This window comes from Dermacentor silvarum, chromosome 8 (genome assembly GCF_013339745.2).
Source record: "Dermacentor silvarum isolate Dsil-2018 chromosome 8, BIME_Dsil_1.4, whole genome shotgun sequence".
Taxonomy (NCBI): Eukaryota; Metazoa; Arthropoda; class Arachnida; order Ixodida; family Ixodidae; genus Dermacentor; species Dermacentor silvarum.
Genome location: NC_051161.1, coordinates 51,441,465 through 51,454,840, shown reverse-complemented (window position 1 = coordinate 51,454,840; position 13,376 = coordinate 51,441,465). Strand labels below are relative to the sequence as shown.

Below are 13,376 nucleotides of genomic sequence, written 5' to 3'. Positions count from 1 at the left end.
TAACACTCGCCAGCATAGTAGCCCCGTGGTCAATGTTTTCTTCGTTGTTCTCGTTATTATCGTCGACCCGATCCTATACGGAGGCGCTGGCTACGGAGAACAGACCCGTTTTCGTTGTTGTAAAGCTAGCTTTCCCGCGAGGCAGTTTGCCGAGCTAATGGCGGCGTAGTCACTTTTTTTTTTTTTTCCGAGCAGTGCGTACGAGCACAGTTAGCTTGTCTTACGACGTGGAAAGCGTAGGCGTGGCAATCCGTGATGAAACCATGCGCGAGATGGAGATGTAGATCCTTATAAACGTCGGAGCAGCATTCGCAGCTAGCCGTGGCAGCATTCGCAGGTAGCACTTTAGTCTTTATTAGAACCATGACCGACGCCACCACTAAATGCACAAGAGCGTACTTGGAAATTTAGGAAAGGGTCACGGGGGGGGGGGGGGGGGGGGAGAAAGATAAATAATCTATCACGGACGCTCACAAACAATTAACAAGATTTCGTGGAACCGTAAAAAAAAAAAAAAAAAAAGAACCTTTCAAAATGAAATTGTAATGTTTAACGTACTGTTTAATGGTAGGCACAACGTTAAGAGATAACGACGGCGGCATAGACTAGATAGCAAACGGGGATAGTCGGTATTCTAGTTGACCTTAAGAGTGGGGAAAATGAAACTGGGAAGGCCATGTGATGCGTAGGACAGATAGCCGGTGTTCTATTATAGTTACAGAATGGGTACCAAGGGGAGGGAGTGCAGTCGGGACGGTAGAGAACTAGGTGGGGTGATGCAGTTTGAAAATTAGCAGGCACAACTTGAAATCAGCTAGCGCAAGACAGAGGTAATTCGAGATCGCTGGGAGAGGCCTTCGACGTCCTACAGTAGACATAAAAATAGGCTGCTGCTGCTGTTGTTGTTGTTGTTGTTGATGATGATGATAATGATGATGACGACTAGCTAAGGGTTCTCTTTATGAGTGGTCCACACTGTACACCCCTTATGTGGAACTATACGTACATCTTCTGGTGCAAAGGTAATCGCGCGGCCTTTCTTACGACGCCTGAGCGCCACCTATGTTGTGCTGCATACACGTACGGGATGCAACACTTTCAAAGGCAACACCTGATCAATGCTTACGCAATGACTGCGGTTGCAGTTTGTCTTCAGACGTCACCTTTATGCTTGATAAGTAGTTCTCCTCTCGAAGAACCCGTCCCATCCGTACGTTCTTCTTTTCACTGTTTAAAGACGAGAAAAATTTATGGTAACGAATGCAAATCAGACGTTCCCTTTTACATTTGTCCCGACTGTACGCACTTTGAAATGCAACGTGCGTCGTTTCGCCTTCACTAAAACGGGCGGTCGTTGCACCGGTCGCGGTGTTCGCGTTCTTCGCGTGTCGATGAGTCCGATGACAGACGTCTAACCATTTCTTACTTTTTTTTTTCTTTTCTTCTTTCGCCCGTGCAGAATCAAACCTGTCAGTGGCCCGGGAAGCCCAGGACCAGAGACGACATACAGCAATGGAGGCGGCAGCAACGTCAACCTGACAAGGTATCAGATGGTTTCTTCGTGACCGGACCTCTCGCACTTACGGCGCGTCGGTCACGTGAGCAGCGCGAAACAGTGACGTGGGGTGAGAGAGAAAGAGAGAGAGAGAGAGAGGAATAATGCGAACATAATACAATATGGAAAAGCGCTCCCGAAAGAAACTCCAGTTTGAAACAGCACTGTGAGAGCGTCGTAGCCTTTTGAGAAGCAAAGTGATGATGGATAGAAAGGTGGCCCGCAGTAAGGCTGCGTAACTCGCAGACAGCTTTCTGTGGCCACTGAAAGGATAGCTACCGAGGCGGAGCTTCTTCTGCGCATGCGCTACTCCACCAAGCAGTCCGGCAGAGCTTCACAGCGCTTTGTGTCGCTTCACACTGTTTGTTTCACAACACTGTCAAATTGTCGTGCAGACGATTTTCTTAGACCAAAACAACGCTGAGGCGGGAAACAGGGGGGCAAGAACCAGGCACATCGAAGCGCTGAGCTCACACCCAAATGACGTTTATTGCGTGTTCTCTCTTCATAGTAGAAGCAGCAAAAGCGCACCAGCGTGCAGAAAGAGAAACAACATGCATTGCATACAATATCGTGTAACCACCGACGTGTTCAACACGAAAAAAAAAATATATATATATATATATATATACTACGTCGGTTGAAGTCGTTGGTCGTCCCAAGATCTTCTAAGCCTTTTGTGTTGTTTCTCTTTCTTGTTCCGCAGTGCGCTTCTTGGCTATACGAGTTTCACGTTCGATTATTCTATGACCAGGACATAATTTAATTACAATCCCTAAAACGAAACAATTAAGATCTGTGTGACGCAAGGGCTCCACAACAGCAAGAAGCTTCTGTGGCTGAAACAAAAGGCGTACGAGAAAAAGACAACAATAATAAGAGCTTAAATTCCGAGCGTGATTCTCTATACTTTCTGCTTGTTCCTAACACCTCTGCCAAAACGCGACCGCTTTTCCCGAGTCGAAAGCAAGATCCAATCAAGCCGTCGGTGCACCGTGCTGCGTTTCCATTTAAAACGCCTTCTAACATTTGTTTGTAAAGGCTGCATAGCCGAATCGTACGCAGTTGCCCACATGCGAAGAAAGCTGTTCCTCCTTTCCGCGCCAATCTCATTCGAGCCATTCAACTTCAACGAGTATCTCCAAACAAAACAAACAATCCACCTCCTTTTTTCATTCAAAAACGCGCGGTCGGGATTGTTCGCGTCATCCACACCAAAGCGAACAAGTAAATAAATAAATATGCATATGGGTACAGAAGGTGTCGGGGGATGGGGGAAGGCCTGGAGGGAGAAACATAACCCTTTCGTACGTGTTATCCTTGGGGATTTAGAACGAGACAGCGCCGGTACAAAAAAACTCCGCGTCGCACAACTAATCTGCATGTCGAGTATACGCTGTGGAAAAGGCAACAACGGATGAACTCGAGTTCTCTCGGAAAAACTCGACTTGCACTTGGCAAGTGAACAATACACTTCGCTTGTACATGTGCATGCTATATAGCGTTGAAAGAACCAGCACCAGCAAAGCGGTCGCATTGAAAACGCGAGTCCGCGCACACCTTCAATTCCCTCGACGGGCTAGAATTCGCTAGCGAAAACAAGGCTCTCTTCCAGTCCGTTCTGCTTGAAACGTACCTTATATAGCACGTGTGCCGTAACTTTCTCGATATAGTCCGCAGCCGCGGCCGGTGTGTCATCCAGATATGGATTCGAAATCTGACTACGTACAAAAATTCTTATTGTATCTTGCCGTATATGTATATATGGGCCATGTATATAGGCAACATGTGTGATCGATTCATATATGTGGTCCTGTTCACAGTAATCCAATTATAAATTGGACTGCTGTGAAGTGTTCTCAGGTAGAAAATGCCTCGGCTGCCTCCATTTTCTCTGTGGATGTGGAAAGTATTTTCATCCGCTTTCATTTCTATCAATTTATCGTTTCTTTAAATCAGTTAGTAAGAACAAGTAATTTCCCCTATGTTGTCCTTGGTGTCTACGTTGGCTGCGTATGATATATATTTACATGATGTTCTCTCTGTTCATCACCTCTACGTAGTTTGCTCCGTGGGTCAATTCAACATGCACATATTGTAAAGTATGCTGAAAGCAGTCCGGAAACTGTGGTATGCGTGTACTACACACACGCGCACACGCACATACACATGTATGTGTATATATACCCGTTGTTCATTTCCCCGCCGTTTAACAAAGGGTTTGAAACTGGAAACCCGCGACGGAGAGGCGGTGCTGTTTTCCAATTCATCCGACTTTCACCCTCCTGCAGACTCCCCGTGGAGAAGGGCTTACTAAAAATCTCGCTAGAGCTCGGTGCCTCTTAGCGAACAAGAAAGAAAGAAAAACAAAGAATAGTGAGTAGTAGTATAGCAAGAGTGCTCTTTTCATTTGGAAGCGAATGAGAGTGTCGACGTCGGTGTTACACGGGGAGCGGTGGCGTACACCCCGGGGTCTCTTGTACACAAGGGAAGGTGGTTGTATCGTCGTACATGCTCGTATATAGCCGGAGCTGCGACTAAATCCACTTGACCCGGTTCGGCCTTATTGTGCTATTCTTTAAGTTAGGCCTCCATCTTTCTTTCTTTCTTTCTTTCTTTCTTTCTTTTTTGGCAACTCTGCTTTCTTAGCGCCCCTCGAGCTTTATTAGAGTGAGACGGTCATTATATATATATATATATATATATATATATATATATATATATATATATATATATATATTGCCACCAGCAGTAGTGGGTACAGTGCTAAGAGGCAGGCAAGGACAAGAAGGAAGAAGTGCGCGTGCTTCTCCGCCCGCTCCATAGCCAGCCCCCAGCGCCGTATATATATATATATATATATATATATATATATATATATATATATATATATGAAGGCCGTAGGTTTTCGGATCCAGTGCTTCATACGTGGAAAAAAGTACAGGTACACGTAGAAAAGCAAACACAAAACATTGAATTTCGATGACTCGGCCGGACTCACTCACTCGCTCATATATATATATATATATATATATATATATATATATATATATATATATATATATATATATATATATTGTTGCGATGGTTCCGCCTCATCGATACGCGAAAACATCTCTTCGAAATCCCGCTGACAGTGGAGAGTACCGCCATTGCCTTCCTTCCGTACAGAAGCGCACCAAGCCGTGCGACCACGCTGTTAATCTGTTGCTTTGCGTGCATCTGCCGCAATTTACCGCACGGAAAGATTTACCGTACGTCCAAGTCAGGTGTGTTTCCTCGAGGTAATAATGCAGCAGAGATGAAACTCTCCACAACGCGCAGAAAACAGCTCGCGCTAATTACTCTCGTAACCGTACGTCAAGATTGCCCGGCCACGTATGCATCCCGAAGGATACCTCGCGATACGTGAAAACGAAAAAAAAAAACCACAAAGAAAGAGAGAAATGTCGAGGAAACAACTATCGGACCCATGCAATCTTTGCACGTGCGAACGGCACGGATTTACGTTGGTTACTCGTGGTGGCGCGTTCATCACCACCAATTTGGAAACGCACGCCGCAGGTGCCAACAAACTGCGGCCCTTGGTGCCAACGAGAAAAGGACGCAAAAAAAAAAAAATGTAGAGGTCGCTTGCATCGGCGGTTGCTCCAGCGTGCACGCGGGCGATGCAGTGCATGTAGTCGATGTGAAGGACATCGCCGCCGTCAGTCCTTGCACTGCGAAGGCCTTTTTTTTTCCCGCTTTGATTCTTATTTCGCTTCGGTTGTTTTCTTCATCAGCCTCCTTGAATGCATCATAAAAGCAAGAAAACAAAGCAGAAACTGCCGCCCTTAAGTTTGGCGTCAGAACAGAATAGCCCAACTTTGTACGTATCGAACATGTCGACTGAGGTTGAGGAATGTCCACACAGTTAAAGGGAACACCAACTTATTATTTCGCGACCGACTGCAGCTTAGTCGGTGACACGAAGACCTCGGCGACAGCTCTTCACCGATACAGTCGAACCCTGGCATATCGAAGCCACATATAACGAAATGCTGTGTATAACGAACAGCAGTAAAATACCCTTGAAAATTTTTGTATAAAATTGGTATTTTATATACCGAACGTTTTTGTGATCCCCTTCAGATTCGGCATATGTATAGGGTTCGACTGTATAGGGCTGCCCAACACGTCACATCAGCGACGTTTTTTTGGGGGGGAAGGAATTTGATACGTTCAAGTTATGCTGGTTTGAATGCTAATTATGTGTTTTATTTAAGGAGTGAACCATACCGTCACACAATTAGAGTCACAAATGGTCATTCGTGAAGTGTCGCAAAGTGACATAGACATACGAAACGGTTGATGAGGAAGAAACACCACGCCGCATGCATTTGCAGAATCCGCTGAACCATTAAAGGAGTGTCCGAGCGGGCGAGCTACCCACAAGACGGGGAGAGCAGCCCCCATGCGATCAAGATCGAAGCACGCGTCCTTTATATGCGCGGCTCCCGATAGATTGTGCGTGCATGTTACGATAATATCCGCTTCCGATAAGCGCCTATATAGACTTGTCTTGACGCGTGCCTGGGTTTGTGTTCAATGTTGCGACCTCCCCGCACCTCTCTCTCTCTTTCTCTCCGCTCCCCCCTTCCTCTCCTTCGCGGCGCGTTATGTAACGACACCTTGATCTCATACGAGGCACGACGCGGATCGACCGAGCGCTTTGCTGCTCCGCAACAAGATCTGCAAACTCAATCACGTCCTTCGCGCGTATCGCCTCGTTCGACTAAAGTGCAGCGTCGTTTATACTATAGAGTATTCTCCGCTGGCGAGATCGCTCGCAGTTTTTGGTCACTTTCCTTGCAACTTTTCAAAAGTCGCGCTGCTTTCGTTAGAATAAAGAGAAAGAGCGAGATAAAAAAAAATGGTTTCGTTTGATCAGGATCGAAGGTTAGATTTGAGAGCCCGCCCAAGTGCGTGGCTCAGTACCTGTGGCGTAGCGCTGCTTAGAAGGAGGTAACGGGTTCAACTCCCGCGGACCAGGAGGCTGCATATTGTTGGAGGCGGAATGCAAAAACGCTCTTGTATACCGTGCTCTGGGTGCACTTTGAAGAAGAAGAAAAAAAAAAAACAGGGGGTCAAAAACTAATCTGGAGTCCTTCACTAACTGGCGTCCCTCAAAATCTGCCGTGCAGTTTCGGGACACTAAACCCCGCAATTTAATTAATTGGCTTAATATATTTTGTGAGAATTATGTTTTCTACAATTCTACTCGTTTTCGATTACCTAGCTGCTAACAACAACGACAATGACGGCGACGACGTTGATGATGCTCGCGCGATAGAAAACGACCCGCGTGCGTTCGTAACGTCGCAGAATTAACTATCGTTTACTGTAGATGCAGTGAACGACAGAGCCGTGGAGAACACGCTCAAAGAGAAAGAAAGGGTAGGCGATGAAGAAGAAGAGGGAAAGCGAGCAGTGAATCGGCTATATAGCAAGAAGGTGAAAAAAAAATAAAAGAAAGAATAAACAGGGGGCAAATAAACAAGTAAACATTCGGAGAAGCGTCATTCCGCGCGCGCATCATTAGAGACGTAAAACAGGACTTGCCCGAAACATTTTTCGCTCAACCAGTCTTTCTTCTTCTTCTTGTCAGTTCTTTCTTCTTTTTAATCGTCGCACACGCGATGCGAGAGAGCTTTGCAGCGGCGCATTGACCACATGTCAACACGGGGCAAACAGATGAGCAAATGCGAGAACTGCATTCGTATTCCTCGTACAAACACGCACACACGAAAAAGCGGCAGCAACTATTGCTCTATAGCCTCTTCCCTCCGCTTCTTCCGATGCAAAGCCACCGCGTCGTTTAACTCGTTACGTCGGGCCTCTCCACGTCTGCAGTTTTAGCTAGAGGCGCTACTCGGCGAGTAAGGGGGTGCGACTAAGGAAGAAGAAAGGGGGGGGGGGGGGTTCACTATTTAGAATGAGTAGCCAACGCAGCCCGGAAGAGCTACTCGCAAGGTTAGATGAGGCGTGTATGTCTAGCGTAGCCGTAGGCAGTAATCACGCTGTCCGCGAAGCACTATACGCGTACGACTTGCAGAGAGAACAACGAAAAAAGAAGAAATTTATTGCCGCCCTGGGATTCACGACGGAAGGAGAAGGAAGGCGGTGAGCGAGGAGGCAATGCCTACCAGCTGCAGCCTTAACTTAAACGTCCCCCGAGCATCTGACGCCTGTCTGTACCGAAAAAGGAGGGCCGCGGGGTTCGGTTGGCCGCAGACAAACAAAAACGCGTTCTAGAAGTGCGTACGCGCAACGCATTTGCATTCACTAGGCACCCCCTAAACTCAATGACGAGTCGAAACGACCGCGTAGGCCGGGAAGAGGCGGCGAGCTTGTATAATTCTTGCTTTATTTTCTTTTTTTTTTTTGCTCTTGTTTGCTAGTCCGGGCGTTTGTTTTATTGCCTTAATAAGTTGGGCGACCATTCCGTTTCGAGTGCCTTTCATTTTTCTTCTTCTCCTACTCGCGCGTGTGCCTATATGGTGGCACGAACAAAAAGAGACGAAAGAAAAAAAGAAAACGAAACTTAATAGCGTATACTATTACAGTTGCGTAATGACTTGGCGGCGATGACCTTACGAAACGGACCGTGACTTACTTTTTCTTCTTCGACTGTTTTTATGTTCGTCGGTTTGTTCGTTAGTGTCAGGCGTCTATAGGACTTCTACGGTGCTCGTATGCGTACGCCAACGAACGTGGGAATTTAGGGCGCATTTTTCATACGGTCGACTAATGAAGTGCGCTGCAATTTCGGTCCAGTTTTTCCCTCTTTCGGGAGAGAAGTTGCACTTTTAACGACGAAAGCGTCCGAGTATACCACGAGGTGGTGCTGTGCCTGCGTGGGCGAATTATATCGCTTCGTACGAAGTGCTTTTCAACTCGACTGCCGAGCGCGACGATAAACGACGCGACGGTTTCTGACTTGCGCACGCAGTATAATGCGGGCCCACGGTCTGGAATGCGAGCCCACGGTCTGAATTCGGGACGACGGACTGAATTCACAAAGATTACGTTCGTAAAGGCCGTTTGCCATTGGCGGACTGCTTACGCTAATATTATATCCAACATTATGATTGGCCGGCAGTCGCTTTTAATAGCGCGCGAAATTGTTCGCGAATACGAGCGCCGAGACGCTCCAAGAATTCGGGTTCTGATTGGCTGGCGTTCGAGCGTCCGCCAATCGTGATAACGATCGGCGTGGTATCGAGACGATCACTGGGGAAAATCTTACGTAAGAGAATTGTCGTAAGTACGAACCCCTTTAGCCGCGGCTGCACGCGTTACGTATAAAGCGTTCGATCGAGAAAAGCGAAACAAAATCGCCAATGGAAAACTGCAGGCAGAGAGAGATGCGAGGAGCCGATACCGAAGACCTCGCTGTATGCCGCCATTGCCACAGCAGCGATTGAAGTAATAGGGCAAGGATACGGTTCGGTTGACCTAGCTTGGCGTGACAGACGCTGAGGCGGCTCACCTTCGTGACTCAATGACGCCTGCGGAGGCCAAGGAAGCGATCGAAGCAGCTCGCTTACTCAGAGATAATCAAGAGCGCTCTTGCGATGAAGATAAATAAGGCATGGATGGGGGCTTACGAATGCGGCTGACGCGGTTTCTTTACAGGTGTTGTTTCAGTTCCGTCTGCTATATTCCGTAACTCTGGATGGTTTCCTGCTGCGAAGGAGAGTTTCATATGCTTGCGTGTCTTTTGTCACCAGTGTCGCCATCATCATATAATCTTATCTAGAGAGTGATATAGAGATAGATAAAGTGTAAATGAGAGGCATGAAGGTCAACTGATACTGAGGCCACGGTTGGCTATCCTACGTTAGGGATAAGGGATGCGGAGGAAGATATTAAGAGAAGGTGAGAAAGTAAGTAGGTGATGTGCACCGGGGTCGCCGATGTAACGTAAATTCTCAGCGGTGTGCCACAAACTGTGGCTCAATCCGATTGCCTTCAGCAGTCGCAGCAGTGACTTTCTGGCCTTCTGCAGCTGTGATATGGGAGGCCAGGGTTATCAAGATCTTGTCCAACGAGAAAGGTCTTCAGTCTTTTAGAGCGGTCCGGAGGGCAAGCCTTTCATTTTCGAAGGACAGGCGATACTGTAGAAGGTTGTTCTGCAGTTTCTCTGCCGCCACAAGTATTGCATCCTGCACTATCGGTCATTCCTATCAATAATGAGTACGCGTTGGTGAACACGACGGCCAGACGTAAGCGACAAAGTAGTGTAATTCTTCGCTTCGGGAAAGACCAGGTAACAGCCGCATACAGTTGAAAAGAAGGATCGAGTGAAGGCAGTCGATGGTGAGTAAATTAGGGTGTTTGCCACTTCTGCAATGTCAAATCACGTGCTAGCTTGGTTAAGTGCTGGGCTGCGTCAGTTCGTGATAGATGCGTATAAACAAAAATTTGTTCCTTCCTGTGCTTTTTCAAACAGCTCGAGTGCGTGCATTGCGACGTTGCGGCAGCTTTGCAATAATATGTCGTCGAAGTCGCCATTTAAATAGCGCTAACACCCCTGCCGTCGTCGTCTCTGATTTTATCATCATTGCCGTCGGTCGTCCTCATCGGCGAGTCAGCTATGGACGATCTGCGTGACACTTTGCTTTGAGTGATCCTCCTGCTGAGCTAAAAGTCTCGGGTTCGCGCTTCCCGGCTTTAAGTGTGGTTTAAGGAACAGCAGTTGGTAAAAATTAATCTGTAGGCATTCACCCCCCCCCCCCCCCCCCTTCATCTCATGATGGTCACTTAGTCAAGAGCGGCGGATTTCAGGTCAATAAACGCGTTATAACAACAACCCTCCGCTACAGCATCCATCACAGCCTCTGTGTTGGCTTTGCGAAGTTAAACCGAATCGATCAATCAATCAATCAATCAATCAATCAGTAAACGCGTTAGAACATCAACCATACGCTACAGCATCCATCACAACCCCTGCTGTTAGCTTTGGGAAGTTCGACCAAATCAATCAATCAATCAATCCTTGTATAAGCTTGTAAACGGGGGCTTCGTTTCGGGACAGTGGAGGTTACTGACAAAGTGGGATGCGTGTGCCTCAAAAGGTCCCGTAACATGCACGAGCACGTTCAGATCGATAGGAAACAGCACGACACGTCCAGGAACTAGAAAAATATATATATGTGAAGAATATTTGCCTGGTTTTGTCAATGTCCCCTGACACGGGCTCAAGGCGCGCCGTTATGTAGCCTCTTCCGGACCAAGGAAATGATGAGAACAAATAAAAACTAGCGAGGCCTCGTGTATAGCTTAGCGAATCGTCTATTTTTCGTCACGCCTCAACAAGCGCGCGGAGCATTGCGGCATATAAATGCGGCTGCGCTCAGCAACGCGATGCTCTGAAGCTGTCGGCATTGCAGCAGCACCACCGTCGAGCCGTCGAAGGCAGAATAATAAACTAAAGAAATAAAAAAATATACGAGAGGCGACAGAAAAAGAAGAGAAAGGGAACCGCAAGGGCAGACTTGCGCCGTGGCCAAGGAATGCGCATTACGTGCGACCTTCCCAGGACACCTAGACGAACGGGAAGGACTCTCTCCCTGGGCGACGGCATTACATACGGCGGTGCGCGGAGACCTATACCTGCCCGGCTGCGCGGGGCTGCAGGCGAACAATCGGCCGCAAGTTGGGGCGGAATTTTCGTCGGATGGCGCGTGCCCAGTTCAACAAAAGGGAGGGTGAATAGTAATAGAGTGTATTTAGGCGCGCCAATCTGATGCAATAGGAGCGCGAGTGAGAGACAGGGCGGTTTGCACGGCGCAGCTGCAGGCCTCTATACGCCTGCGACTGACTATGCGTATTGGCTTGGCGTCAGAGCGTTCCGAGCAGCACGAGCTTAGAAACTGCTGCGCTAAAATCCGGTGCCTTTATTTGCGAGACTGGCAGGTTGATACGATCTCGAAATTTGCTGCGATAAATGACGTCGAGGAAAGACTAATGCGGTCTAGACATGTATATCAATGCTTTTAACATTGGCTCTCCATTTCCTTGCCGGAAAAAAAAAAAAAAGCGTTCCGGTGGAGGCGGAATGCAAAAAGCAAGAGAAACTGTGCGATACTTCTTGGTTTTTGAGAGCAAGCGAGATTAACTGGCGACAGCCGCGGGAGCATAGTGACTCTCTTGCCTCAAATAATTGCCTTTATACTACGAACTTCACCATGAGTTTATGTCATTTACACTGTGTTGCCACTGACGCAATGTGTATAAACTGCACATTACTGATCAGGTGTAGAGAAAGGTCGCGTATCGAGCAAGGCCTACGTTAAGGAACCACAGGTGGTGATAATTATTTTCGTAATTCTAACCTTCACCGCTACTTATATCCTGCGTATTGCTTTGGCACAGCAAAATCAATCAATCAATCAATCAATCAATCAATCTATACAGCATCGAACGAAAGACAGTGAGGCGGACTTGCTACTACCTTGACACAGTCATCAGTATCAGGAAATCGGCAACGCGTGAAGGTGGCTGCGTTGTGCGGTGTAGCATGTCTCAAATCAACGGCGTCCTTTCCTCTCCGGCCACAGTTTACCGAGGCCGGTCTGATAGGCCTTGAGGCGAGATACGATTGCGATAACAACGCGTTACATAACTCTTATCCGCCTCCATCTTTCTTGCTTACTTTTTGCTAACCCTCAGAGTTATCTCAGCTCTATGCGCAGAGAAGCGACACGCCTCGTAAGCCTTTTAGGACGGCCTATAGCTCTCCCCCTTTCATTCTCTTTCTCTTTTTACCACCTACTCCTTCCCCCGTGCAGGGTAACCAACCGGAACTACGTCTGGTTAACCTCCCTGCCTTTCTTTGCGTCCTCTCTTCTCTCTCTCTCTCTCTTTGAGCGACCGTAACCGGTCACAACCTCGTAGAAGACGGCGGTGAGGTGGGTAAAGGAATTACACTACAATAATAAGCGGAAATGCTGTGGTGTGTCTCAGGGACGAAATGAAATTGAAAAGGATAGAAAGGAAAAAAGAAAAAAAAAAGGAAGATGATCAAGTTGTTTTGCTCGAACTTGTTTGACACGTGCTTTTCAATTTCGTAGCTTGACTTGATACTTAAAGAATTTTAGCCTTACGTCAGTCTGTATTAGCCTGCCAGTTCTACTTTGACCGATCAGTGTGTCTATCTGGCTGTGTGTGCGCGCGCCGTACTTTGATTGGTAACCTGTCAATGCAGAGAGATAAAAAGCTAGCGTAATAGGTGACAACCTGCAAGAAGGCGTAGAAGGTGATGGATAATAGCAGCACTGTAGAAAAAAAAGAAGAAAAAAACCCGGAAGACTGGTGATCTGTTCTAGGGTGGAAATAAACGTGATGATCGATAGATAGATAGATAGATAGATAGATGGATAGATAGATAGATAGATAGATAGATAGATAGATAGATAGATAGATAGATAGATAGATAGATAGATAGATAGATAGATAGATAGATAGATAGATAGATAGTGGTTCTATTGATTTCTTATCACCCGTGGCAGCGAGTGGCCGTTACTGGCGATAACGGAGGCACTGCTTCGTGCGACACTATCACGAAAGGCCAAAAATATTTGAAAATGAAGAGTATTTACATAATACGACTCCAGGAGGTCATCCACACGTGGGGCTGGCTTTCGAAGTTGGACCTGCCTCGTAAATTAAACATACTAGAGAACATGCTGTGCGCGCAACTCGAGATAATGCGGCGAGATTACGTCACCTTCAATTACCAGTTCACGCGACGAGCCGCAGTTTGCTATATACATAG

The 13,376-nt window shown here is 47.1% G+C and overlaps 1 protein-coding gene across 1 annotated transcript in view; it reads left to right on the top strand.

Moving 5' to 3' along the window:
- Positions 1–13,376, top strand: part of LOC119462663 (PR domain zinc finger protein 1) — a 137,463-nt gene that overhangs the window by 51,211 nt on the left and 72,876 nt on the right. The window contains exon 2 of the mRNA XM_037723973.2: positions 1,460–1,543. The gene's annotated coding sequence lies outside the window, so the exon portion shown is untranslated. The remainder of the gene's footprint in view (positions 1–1,459; positions 1,544–13,376) is intronic.